Raw genomic sequence first — 13,700 nt, 5'->3', positions numbered from 1 at the left:
GAAAATATGATTGAGGAGTATGCGGTCGGCTCTTTAATCATTGTCCCATACTGCGAAAAAAAAGAAGGCACATTTATATGCAGCGCAAATAACTTTGATAAACAAAGACGATTTAGATGTTAAAGTATTTAAAGAACATGAGACAAAAATTGATTTATGCATAAATTTCCTGAGAACGAAGATAAGATGTGACATTGGCAAGTTAGATATAAAACCTCTTCTAAAACAACCTAATTTTCAAATTGTTGAAATTTTAACTGATTCTTACGTAAACATTAATTCTGTTTATCTGTTACATTCTGTTTATCATTTACATATTAATAAAACATTTTTTAAATGAAGACTTTTTTCCACTAAACTTTTTGTCATTCCGTCACAGCAAATAGATGCTAGCCAACCTGAGGTTAATTTTCCAAATTCACAATTTACATTGCTTACACATTATACTAAAAGTAAAAAATAGTTCAGGAAAATAATAGTTGCAAAATTCACAGAAACTACCAGTTCTAAGCGGCATGCCGAAAGCTTGGTTGCCAAAATGTCATTCCGTCACACAAGTAAAAAGTTCATAAAATTAAAAATAAAAAAAATAAAAAATTCTTTTTTATAGTTTATGAATCACATTATACCAATGATAATGATATGCATGAGAAAAAATCATGTTTATTTGAAATTAGATACATAGAGACTTCAATTAATTGTCCTCATGCAAGTCAAAATGTCATTCCGTCACATATGGAATTGCCCTATAATAAACACTCTATGTATATACATACATATTAAACTTGATTGTCATATTGTTTACCCCTTATTAAGCCTATAAATATTTCCTTTGGTTGGGTACACTAGCATGCGGCAGTGGTCCCCATCCCCCCAAGCACTTGGACGCATTCATCCCCCCCCCAAAAAAAAATTTGCTAACTTCCCCCTTCCATGTTAGCTTCTTCGAAATAGTGCTACTTTGCTTGCTCATAACATGACAATGCTTCTTTTATTTATGTACTTAAAAAAAATTCTCTCGTCTAAATTCCCCCCCCCCAAACTATTCGTTTTATTTAGTGTAAAAATTCCCCCCCAAGCTTTAAGTGGGCACATCGCGCGATTTATTTAGCTTAAAGCACCTCCTCCCGGTTAGTCAACAAAACTTATTTTGGCCCATTGAGGTCCCACTAATTGGTCTATAAAAAAATTCCTTCAGTACAATTGTTTGTAACCATAAACTCCAATTTCGGGCTGAGTTGGAAATTTGTAGGTTAATATCATAGGAAGTAGCGGGGTGTGATGTGTGCGTGCCTCCTGATACGACTTTTGTCCCTTTTTCAGCCATTATTCGCTCTTTAACGAAAAAAATAATTCTTTTCTTATACAGAACACCTTATTCACTTAAAAATATTGAAAAAGAAGTTAAAAAAATAACATGAAATAAAATAAATAAATAAATAAAAATTATATGAAATTTAATCGTTTATTAGCTATTATTCGCTATTTCCCAAAGAAAAAATAGTTCTTTTATATACAGAACACATTATTCACGTTAAAATATCGAAAAATATATTTAAAAAATAATATTAAAAAGAAATAAAAAAGATTTGAAAGTCCACCCTCGCAGGTTTTCGTACACAGGGCCTCCGCAAATACAAATCTAACTTGCCCCACAGAGCTAAAAACTACTCCAAGCTTCACATGCCAGCCCCGCGAATATTTAGCTTAAAACACCTTTTCCCAGTTGGCCAACAAAACATATTTTAACCCATTGTGGGCCCACTAATTGGTCAATAAAAAATTACTTTGTAACAATTGTTTGCTACATTAAACTCTAATTTCAGTTATTATTATAGGGAGTTACGGGGTGTGATGTGTGCGTGCCTCCTGATACGACTTTTCTCCCTTTTTCAGTCATTATTCGCTCTTTAAAAAAAAATAATAATTTTTTTCTTATACAGAACACTTTATTCACTTAAAAATATTGAAAAAGAAATTAAAAAAATAACATAAAATAAATAAATAAATAAAAAAAATTCCAAAATTTATCAGTTTAATAGCTACTATTCGCTATTTCATAAAGGAAAAATAGTTATTTCTATATACAAAACACTTGATTCAAGTTAAATTGTCGAAACGTGTACTAAAAAACATAATATAAAATAAATAAAAAAAATTTAAAGTCGACCCTTGCAGGGTTTCGGTCCCCGGGCCTCCGGGACTACATATGAACCTTGCCCACATCGCTACCAACTGCGCCACGCGTCACATACCAGTCCCTCAAATATTTAGCTTAAAGCACCTCCTCCCGGTTAGTCAACAAAACATATTTTGGCCCACTGTGGGCCCACTAAATGGACTATAAAAAATTCCTTTGGTACAATTGTTTGTTACATTAGACTCTAATTTCGGGTCGAGTTCGAATTTTATAGGTTAATATTTTAGAAAGTAACGGGGTGTGATGTGTGCGTGCCTCCTGATACGAATTTTGTCCATTTTTCAGCCATTATTCGCTCTTTAACAAAAAAAAATAATTTTTTTCACATAAAGAACACTTTATTCACTTAAAAATATCGAAAAAGAAGTTAAAAAATAACATAAAATAAAATAAATAAATAAATAAAAATTATCAAAATTTAACCGTTTATTAGCTATTATTCGCTATTTCAGAAAAGAAAAATAGTTATTTCTATATACAGAGCACTTGATTCACGTTAAATTGTTGAAAAGTATATTAAAAAACATAATATAAAAAAAATTCAAAGTCGACCCTTGCAGGGGGTCGAACTCGGGACATCCGTGCCTTCATATCTAACTTTCCCGCTGAGCTACCCACTGACCCATGCTTCACATGCCAGGCCCGCGAATTTGCAGTTTAAAACACTTCCTCCCGGATGGTCAACAAAACATATTTTGGCCCATTTTCGGGCCACTAATGGGTCTATAAAAATGTCCTCGGGTACAGTTGTTCGTCACATTAAACTCTAATTTCTGCCCCAGTTTGAAATTTATAGGTTAATATTATAGGGAGTCACGGGGTGTGATGTGTGCGTGCCTCCTGATACGACTTTTGTCCCTTTTTCAGTCATTATTCGCTCTTTAACAAAAACAAATAATTTTTTTCACATACAGAACACTTTATTCACTTAAAAATATTGAAAAATAAATAAAAAAATTTTTTCAAAATTTAACCGTTTATTAGCTATAATTCACTATTTCAGAAAAGAAAAATAGTTATTTCTATATACAGAGCACTTGATTCACGTTAAATTGTTGAAAAGTACATTAAAAAGCATAATATAAAATAAATTTAAAAAATTCAAAGTCGACCCTTGCAGGGTGTCGAACTCGAGACCTCCGTGCCTTCAAATCTAACTTTCCCACAGAGCTACCAACTGACCCATGCATCACATGCAAGGCCCGCGAATATACAGCTTAAAACACCTCCTCTCGGTGAGACAACAAAACATATTTTGGCCCGTTTTCGGCCCACTAAAGGGTCTTTAAAAATGTCCTCGGGTACAGTTGTTCGTCACATTAAACTCTAATGTCTGCCCCAGTTTGAAATTTATAGGTTAATATTATAGGGAGTTACGGGGTGTGAGGTGTGCGTGCCTCCTGATCCGACTTTTGTCCCTTTTACAGTCATTATTCGCTCTTTAACAAAATAATAAAAAAAAAAAATTCATATACAGGACACGTTATTCACTTAAAAATATTGAAAAAGAAGTGAAAAAATAACGTAAGATAAAATAAATAAATAATAAAAAATTATTGAAATTTAACCGTTTATTAGCTATTGTTCGCTCTTTCAGAAAAGAAAAATAGTTATTTCTATATACAGAACATTTGATTCACGTTAAGTTGTTGAAAAGTATATTAAAAAACATAATATAAAATAAGTAAAAAAAATTCAAAGTCGACCCTTGCAGGGTGTCGAACTCGAGACCTCCGTTCCTTCAAATCTAACTTTCCCACAGAGCTACCAACTGACCCATGCATCACATGCAAGGCCCGCGAATATACAGCTTAAAACACCTCCTCTCGGTCAGACAACAAAACATATTTTGGCCCGTTTTCGGCCCACTAAAGGGTCTTTAAAAATGTCCTCGGGTACAGTTGTTCGTCACATTAAACTCTAATGTCTGCCCCAGTTTGAAATTTATAGGTTAATATTATAGGGAGTTACGGGGTGTGAGGTGTGCGTGCCTCCTGATACGACTTTTGTCCCTTTTACAGTCATTATTCGCTCTTTAACAAAATAATAAAAAAAAAATTTCATATACAGGACACGTTATTCACTTAAAAATATTGAAAAAGAAGTTAAAAAATAACGTAAGATAAAATAAATAAATAATAAAAAATTATTGAAATTTAACCGTTTATTAGCTATTGTTCGCTCTTTCAGAAAAGAAAAATAGTTATTTCTATATACAGAACATTTGATTCACGTTAAATTGTTGAAAAGTATATTAAAAAACATAATATAAAATAAGTAAAAAAAATTCAAAGTCAACCGTTGCAGGGTGTCGAACCCGTGACCTCCGTTCCTTCAAATCTAACTTTCCCACAGAGCTACCAACTGACCCATGCTTCACTTGCCAGGCCCGCAAATATAGAACTTAAAGCACCTCCTCCCGGTTAGTCAGCAAAACACATTTTGGCCCATTTTCGGCCCACTAAAGGGTCTATAAAAATGTCCTCGGGTACAGTTGTTTGTCACATTAAACTCTAATTTCTGCCCCAGTTTGAAATTTATAGGTTAATATGATAGGGAGTTACTGGGTGTGAGGTGTGCGTGCCTCCTGATACGACTTTTGTCCCTTTTTCTGCCATTATTCGCTCTTTAACAAAATAATAAAAAAAAATTTCATATACAGAACACTTTATTCACTTAAAAATATTGAAAAAGAAGTTAAAAAATAAAATAAAATAAAATAAATAAATAATAAAAAATTATTAAAATTTAACCGTTTATTAGCTATTAATCGCTCTTTCAGAAAAGAAAAATAGTTATTTCTATATACAGAACACTTGATTCACGTTAAATTGTTGAAAAGTATATTGAAAAACATAATATAAAATAAATAAAAAAAATTCAAAGTCGACCCTTGCAGGGTGTCGAACCCGGGACCTCCGTGCCTTCAAATCTAACTTTCCCACAGAGCTACCAACTGACCCATGCTTCACATGCCAGGCCCGCGAATATACAGCTTAAAAGACCTCCTCCCGGTTAGTCAACAAAACATATTTTGGTCCATTTTCGGCCAACTAATGGGTCTATAAAAATGTTCTCGGGTACAGTTGTTCGGCACATTAAACTCTAATTTCTGCCCCAGTTTGAAATTTATAGGTTAATATGATAGGGGGTTACGGGGTGTGATGTGTGCGTGCCTCCGGATTCGACTTTTGTCCCTTTTTCAGTCATTATTTGCTCTTTAACAAAAAAATAATAATTTTTTTTTATATACAGAACACTTTATTCACTTAAAAATATTGAAAAAGAAGTTAAAAAATAACATAAAATAAAATAAATAAACAAATAAAATTATCAAAATCTAATCGTTTATTGGCTATTATTCGCTATTTCAGAAAAGAAAAATAGTTATTTCTAAATACAGAACATTTGATTCACGTTAAATTGTTGAAAAGTATATTAAAAAACATAATATATAATAAATAAAAAAAAATCAAAGTCGACCCTTGCAGGGGGTCGAACTCGGGACCTCCGTGCCTACATATCTAACTTTCCCGCTGAGCTACCCACTGACCCATGCTTCACATGCCAGGCCCGCGAATTTTCAGCTTAAAACGCTTCCTCCCGGTTAGTCAACAAAAAATATTTTGGCCCATTTTCGGGCCACTAATGGGTCTATAAAAATGTCCTCGGGTACTGTTGAGCGTCACATTAAACTCTAATTTCTGCAACAGTTTGAAATTTATAGGTTAATATTATAGGGAGTTACGGGGTGTGATGTGTGCGTGCCTCCTGATACGACTTTTGTCCGTTTTTCAGTCATTATTCGCTCATTAACAAAAAAAAATATTTTTTTTCATATACAGAACACTTTATTCACTTAAAAATATTGAAAAAGAAGTTAAAAAATAACATAAAATAAAATAAATAAATAAATCAAAATTATCAAAATTTAACCGTTTATTAGCTATTATTCACTATTTCAGAAAAAAAAATAGTTATTTCTATATACAGAGCACTTGATTCACATTAAATTGTTGAAAAGTAAATTAAAAAACATAATATAAAATAAATAAAAAAAATTCAAAGTCGACCCTTGCAGGGTGTCGAACTCGGGACCTCCGTACCTTCAAATCTAACTTTCCCGCTGAGCTACCATCTGTCCCATGCTTCACATGCCAGGCCCGCGAATTTGCAGCTTAAAACACTTCCTCCCGGTTAGTCAACAAAATACAGTTTTAATAAGTGAACGTACTTAAGTTTTATTAAAAGCTTAAAAGGAAAATTTTTACATTTAAATTAAAAAGCTTATTTAAGTGATAAAGGTTTTTTCTATCAGTAAATCCATTAATCAGGCTGTAAATTGACTGCACAATTTATTTAAGAAAGTAGTAATATAACAATTTTGTTTTTTTTTATTGCTGCATTAATGATCTGTTAATCATATCATTTGTCCTCTTAAATCAAATTAGATATGTTTTCTGAAAATCGTGCATTCCTTAAAGTTTTTAAGATTATAATTAGTTTTTTGGTTTATTCCTTTTAGCATAATTTCAATCTATAATGGCAAGATATTTCCTCATATCTATGATTTTTCATTTATTTTATCATATTTTTTTTTTATTCTCAGTTTTGAAATTTTTTTAACTAACCATTTTTCCACAAGTATTAAAAACTAATCTAATAAAATTTTAAGTCTATGGGCTGATAGTGTTTGAGGTTAGGTACTGGCAATTTGGAATTTTCCTTGCAGCATATTAGGAAATCAGTTAGTAATAAATTTTTAATTTTTGTGAAGTTATAAGTTTTGACAATTAAATTGATTTTTGTATGGCCATGAAATATTTCTAAGTACGAAAATCTTCTGAATTTTTCAAAGTGAAAACCGTTTGAAAATATTACTAAGTTTGAAATACCATTAAATATTTCTAAGTACGAAAATCTTCTGAATTTTTCAAAGTCAAAACCGTTTGAAAATATTACTAATTTTGAAATACCATGAAATATTTCTAAGTACGAAAATCTTCTAAATTTTTCCAAGTCAAAACCGTTCGAAAATATTACTAAGTTTGAAATACCATGAAATATTTCTAAGTACGAAAATCTTCTGAATTTTTGAAGGTCAAAACCGCTTGAAAATATTACTAAGTTTTAAATACCAAGAAATATTTCTAAGTACGAAAATCTTCAGAATTTTTCAAAATCAAAACCGTTTGAAAATATTACTAATTTTGAAATAACATGAAATATTTCTAAGTACGAAAATCTTCTGAATTTTTCAAAGTCAAAACCGTTTGAAAATATTTCTAAGTTTGAAATACTATGAAATATTTCTAAGTACGAAAATCTTCTGAATTTTTCAAAGTCAAAACCGTTTGAAAATATTTCTAAGTTTGAAATACTATGAAATATTTCTAAGTACGAAAATCTTCTGAATTTTTCAAAGTCAAAACGTTTGAAAATATTACTAAGTTTAAAATACCATGAAATATTTCTAAGTACGAAAATCTTCTGAATTTTTCAAATTTAAAATTCGTTTGAAAATATTACTAATTTTGAAATACCATGAAATATTTCTAAGTACGAAAATCTTCTGAATTTTTCAAAGTCAAAACCGTTTGAAAATATTACTAATTTTGATATACCATGAAATATTTCTAAGTACGAAAATCTTCTGAATTTTTCAAAGTTAAAACCGTTTGAAAATATTACTAAGTTTGAAATACCATAAAATATTTCTAAGTACGAAAATCTTCTGAATTTTTCAAAGTCAAAACCGTTTGAAAATATTACTAAGTTTGAAATACCATGAAATATTTCTAAGTACGAAAATCTTCTGAATTTTTCAAAGTCAAAACCGTTTGAAAATATTACTAAGTCTGAAATACCATGAAATATTTCTTAGTACGAAAAGCTTCTGAATAAGTCAAAACCGTTTGAAAATATTACTAAGTCTGAAATACCATGAAATATATCTAAGTACGAAAATCTTCTGAATTTTTTAAAGTCAAAACCGTTTGAAACTATTACTAAGTTTGAAATACCACGAAATATTTCTAAGTACGAAAATCTTCTGAATATGTCAAAACCGTTTGAAAATATTTCTAAGTTTGAAATACCATGAAATATTTCTAAGTGGAAAAAGCTTCAGAATTTTTCGAAGTCCAAAACATTTTGAAAATATTTCAAAGTCAAAAAAAAAAAAATCTTTTTTGAAATTCGAACACACGATCATCAAAAGACATGAAGAAAAAAACAATTGTTAAATTCGCACACACGAACAACGGAAGACATAAAGAAAGAAAAAAATTTAGAAATTCGCACACACGATCAACGAAAGACATGAAGAAAAAAAAATTTAGAAATTCGCACACACGATCAACGAAAGACATGAAGAAGAAAAAAAATTTAGAAATTCGCACACACGATCAACGAAAGACATAAAGAAGAAAAAAATTTAGAAATTCGCACACACGATCAACGCAAGAGATGCAGAAAAAAAAAATTTGTGAAATTCGCACACACTATCAACGAAAGACATGCAGAAAAAAAAAATTTGTGAAATTCGCACACACGATCAACGGAAGACTTATGAAGAAAGAAAAAAAATTTAGAAATTCACACACACGATCAAGGAAAGACATGAAGAAAAAAAAATTTGTGAAATTCGCACACACGATCAACGGAAGACTTATGAAGAAAGGAAAAAAAAACAAGTGTGAAATTCGCACACACGATCAACGAAAGACGAAGAAAGAAAAAAAAAATTAGAAATTCGCACACACGATCAGGAAAGACATGAAGGGAAAAAAAATTGTGAAATTCGCACACACGATCAAGGAAAGACTTTTGAAAAAAGAAAAAAAAATTAGAAATTCGCACACACGATCAAGGAAAGACATGAAGAAAAAAAATTTGAGAAATTCGCATACACGATCAACGAAACACATGAAAGAAAAAAAAAATTTAGAAATTCGCACACACGATCAAGGAAAGACATGAAGAAAAAAAAATTTGTGAAATTCGCACACACGATCAAGGAAAGACTTTTGAAGAAAGGAAAAAAAAATTAGAAATTCGCACACACGATCAAATAAGACATGAAAAAAAATCACGACGGTCTCCTGATGACTAGCTAAAAGGGATTCTGACTGAGGGCGTTCAGTCATTATGCCACAGATGGCATCTTCGCTCCATTGGTCATTCGACCCACCTCATGTACCAAAAATGTACCAACCACGTTCACCAAATGAACCCATATTGCGCCAATCACATTCAGAGACTTCGTTTTTGCGTTCGAGAGTTTCAAATCAAGAGTTTTCCTCCGAGAAGGGGGAAAATGCGTCGGCACGGGGCGGGGAGCTCTCTCAGGTCGAGCACCCTCTTCAAGCCTAGCCCTTAAAAGGACCTCCCTCTTGCCCAAGTCGAAGGGCCGGGAAACAGGCACGCCCACACGGCACTGACAATTGCGTTCGAGGCGGGGATCGCGAGTGAAGGATCCCCGTGTGTAGGCCGATGTCGGAGCCTACTGGCACCCATCTTTAATTGCCTAAAAGGGATGGTGACCTAGGGCGATCAGTCCTTATCCCACAGATGGTATCTTCGCTCCACTGGTCATTAGACCAACCACATGTTCTGCATTCTTCGCCGACCCGTGAGCCGAGTGATCCACTGCTCGGAGTGGTACTATCATTTCGGCCCACTAGAGTCGTTTTGCGTTCGAGAGTTTCGAATCAAGAGTTTTCCTCCGAGAAGGGGGAAAATGCATCGGCACCAACGGGGCGGGGAGCTCACTCAGGTCGAGCCCCCTCTTCAAGCCTAGCCCAGCAAAGGACCTCCCTCTTGCCCAAGTCGAAGGGCCGGGAAACAGGCACGCCCACACGGCACTGACAATTGCGTTCGAGGCGGGGATCGCGAGTGAAGGATCCCCGTGTGTAGGCCGATGTCGGAGCCTACTGGCACCCATCTTTAATTGTCCTTCCGCAGGTTCACCTACGGAAACCTTGTTACGCGTTAACTTCCTCTTAATGATCAAGTTCGATCAACTTTCCGGCACGCCGGCTCGACCCGGAGGTCAGTCCGAGCGCCAGTCCGAGGACCTCACTAAATCATTCCATCGGATGTTGCGACGGGCGGTTTGCACAAAGGGCAGGGACGTAATCAACACGAGCTGATGACTCGTGCTTACTGGGAATTCCTCGTTCAAGGCAGATATTTACCATTATTCCAGTGATGCCCTTCCGTCAATTCCTTTAAGTTTCAGCTTTGCAACCATACTTCCCCCGGAACCAAAAAGCTTTGGTTTCCCGGAAGCTGCCCGGCGTGTCATTTGAGGAACACAGCCGGATCGGTGGCTGGCATCGTTTATGGTTAGAACTAGGGCGGTATTTGATCGCCTTCGAACCTCTAACTTTCGTTCTTGATTAATGGAAACATTCTTGGCAAATGCTTTCGCAGTAGTTCGTCTTGCGACGGTCCAAGAATTTCACCTCTAGCGTCGCAATACGAATGCCCCCGTCTGTCCCTCTTAATCATTACCTCGTGTTCCGAAAACCAACAAAATAGAACCGAGGTCCTATTCCATTATTCATGCACCATTATTCATGCGTCATGCATACTTTGAGCACTCTAATTTTTTCAAAGTAAAATTGCCGAACCCGAACGACAACCGGTAAAGATCATCGGACAATTTCGGCGGCAATGCTCAGAACAGGCAGTGACCACCGGTGGGCGGACCACCCGTCTGGAACTAAGATCCAACTATGAGCTTTTTAACAGCAACAACTTCAATATACGCTTTTGGAGCTGGAGTTACCGCTGCGGCCGCAGCAGACTTCCCCTCCTTCTTTGATACAAGCATATGACTACTGGCAGGACCAACCAGGTTACTTTCACGTTCAGCGAGCGTTCGAAGCGGCTCTTCGAATCTCAGAGGTGGTGGTGCCCCCGGCTGGCGAGGGCGCCGGACCCGGCATGACGGCCGGGTCCCCGTTCGCACAGATCGAACTAGAGCCTTCTTCCTCTAGTCGGTTCGAGACTCACTGCGTCCCCCTTGGCGTCAACGCCTGGACGCGAGAGTGCTCTGCCGTCGAGAGTCGTGCTCGCGCCGGAACAAACTGCAGAAAACCTCGTAAATGCTTCAAACACTGTTCAGTCTCCACGCGGCTACAAACTACTGTCCGAGCTGCTACTGAATAGCCGAGGCCGTCGCTTTCAGTGAGGCAACCCCCGCCTGTGTCGAGACGAGAGCACTGCGTTTCTCAAACGCTCACTATGCCGCACAAAGGTCAAAGCTGGCGCGGCTACGGAATGACGTCCGAGCCTCTCGCTGAAAAGCCGAGACCTTTTGTTTCCGTGAGGCGAGCCCTCGCCCTTGTCGAGACGAGAGCGTTGCGTTTCTTGAGACACGCTCACTGTGCCTCACATGTATAGTCCCGCACAAAGTTCTTGTTCCAAGCGAAAGATTTTTCTCCCGGGCGGAGGCCGTCGACGTCCGCATCCATAGCCACCGAGAAATAAGGCCGTCGAGATCATCAAGGTCTTTTAGTGACGTCACATTCTGTGGGGATATGTGATTAGCCGCCAATTTCAAATATTTGTCCTTCATTGAATAGCAGTGTTGTTTGTCCGTCGGATGTGTCCTTTTAAACGATTTAAAATAATCGTGTGTAGTTCCAAGATGTAAAGGGAACTACAAAAATGTGCCTAAAGTATCAGTATTTAGGTTTCCAAAAAATGAGGAAATTTAAAAAAAAAAAAAATGGATTAATTCTACCAAACGAGACAGTTATCAAATAACCGTTAATAGTCGAGTAAGTGTTATTTATCTTTCATGTTTTAATATTCGTTTTTGCAGACTTAATAATAAGCTTTTTAATTAAATATTGAAATAAATTGTATTTAAGAATTACATTGCTTTAGGTATTGCTTATTGTTGGCAAACATTAGAATATGAAACTAGCAAAACATTCGTGCTTTTGCAAAACTCTTAAGACGTGGAATAAAACAAATTTAAACATCATTTGTCGTGTTTAAATGTATATATAAACAAATATAAGATGTCATTAAGAGTTAACACTTATATTATTTAAAAGAACTAGTAAAGAATCTTTAGTTTTATACTTTTAAAAGAAAGAAAAATTAATAACAATGTTGATTGGTATTTGAAGCTTATTTATTCTTAACGATTGCTTACGATCATATGAGTAAAACTTCATAAATATTCATACTTGAAAAAAAAAAACTCCGGTAGTACATTAGATTATATTAATAAAAAAGGAATTTGATTCATTGTTAGTAGCCATTTTAAGTTTTGTATGTAATTATTTTAATGAATATTAATGAAACTGTTGTTCTTGATTCATATGGTATGAATCTTTCGAATACAGATGAATCGTATATGTGTTATCTTTTGTTATCTTTGTGCTGTTACCTTAAAAAATTTTTTTTTACTATTTTAACAATTAACATTTCATACCAATTAAGGACAGTTCTGTAAACTAATATATTTTATTTACTATGTTGAATTCGTTTTAAAACTCGCACCTGAAACTGTTTCGCTCTGTATCATTTTCTCCCTCATTTTGTGAAAGGCATGTATATATACATATATATATATATATATATATATATATATATATATATATATATATATATATATATATATATATATATATATATATATATATATATATATATTTATAATATTTATATATATATATATATATATATATATATATATATATATATATATATATATATATATATATATATATATATATATATATATATATTTATATATATATATATATAATATATATATAATATATATATATATATATATATATATATATATACATATATATATATATATATATATATATATAATATATATATATATATATATATATATATATAATATGTATATATATATATATATATAGCCCGAATATTGTAATTTTCCCCACGAAGCTAACCAATCTGAAATTCTGCCGTTACTTGCTAGTGTGTATATATTAGAATATAATAGACAACTTTTTAATTAATATTCATAGTAGTTTGTTCATATTAAAAAATCTTCTCTATTTTCTTAGAATATGTTTTCTTCCCTATAATTATCCAATCAATATTTCCTCCTTGCAATATATTTTTGTACAAATCTGGCAACAAAAAAATATTATTAAATTGTTATGTTATTATTTTCTTTATTATTTTTTGAACTACCGTATAATGATCTATACTAAAACTAAAAAGAAACACTATTTTTTTTTTAAAAAAATAATAAAATTTAAATTTAGATTTTTGCAATTTTAAGGATAAATAAATTTTGAGTTTGCTCCAGGTTATATGTACTATTCTCATTTTATTCCAATTTTTATGTTTATTTTATAAGTCAGGAAGAGTATATGTCCTTTTTTTTAAGAAAAAATAAATAAATTTGAATTTAGATTTTTGCAATCTTAAGGATAAATGAATTTTGAGTTTGCTCCAGAGATCTAAGTTATATATATATATTTATATA

At 33.4% G+C, this 13,700-nt stretch overlaps 1 pseudogene; it reads right to left on the bottom strand.

Annotated features, from left to right (window-relative positions):
- Positions 1-10,148: 10,148 nt before the first annotated feature.
- On the bottom strand, positions 10,149-11,066 carry LOC147806910 (small subunit ribosomal RNA; annotated as a pseudogene; the record flags this gene model as incomplete).
- Positions 11,067-13,700: the final 2,634 nt, after the last annotated feature.

The sequence above is a fragment of the Parasteatoda tepidariorum genome, chromosome 7 (assembly GCF_982258835.1).
Source record: "Parasteatoda tepidariorum strain Cologne lab strain chromosome 7, Ptep-v5.0, whole genome shotgun sequence".
Lineage (NCBI taxonomy): Eukaryota > Metazoa > Arthropoda > Arachnida > Araneae > Theridiidae > Parasteatoda > Parasteatoda tepidariorum.
The sequence above is the reverse complement of the archived record's forward strand: the minus strand, read 5'-3'. Positions and strand labels throughout refer to the sequence as shown.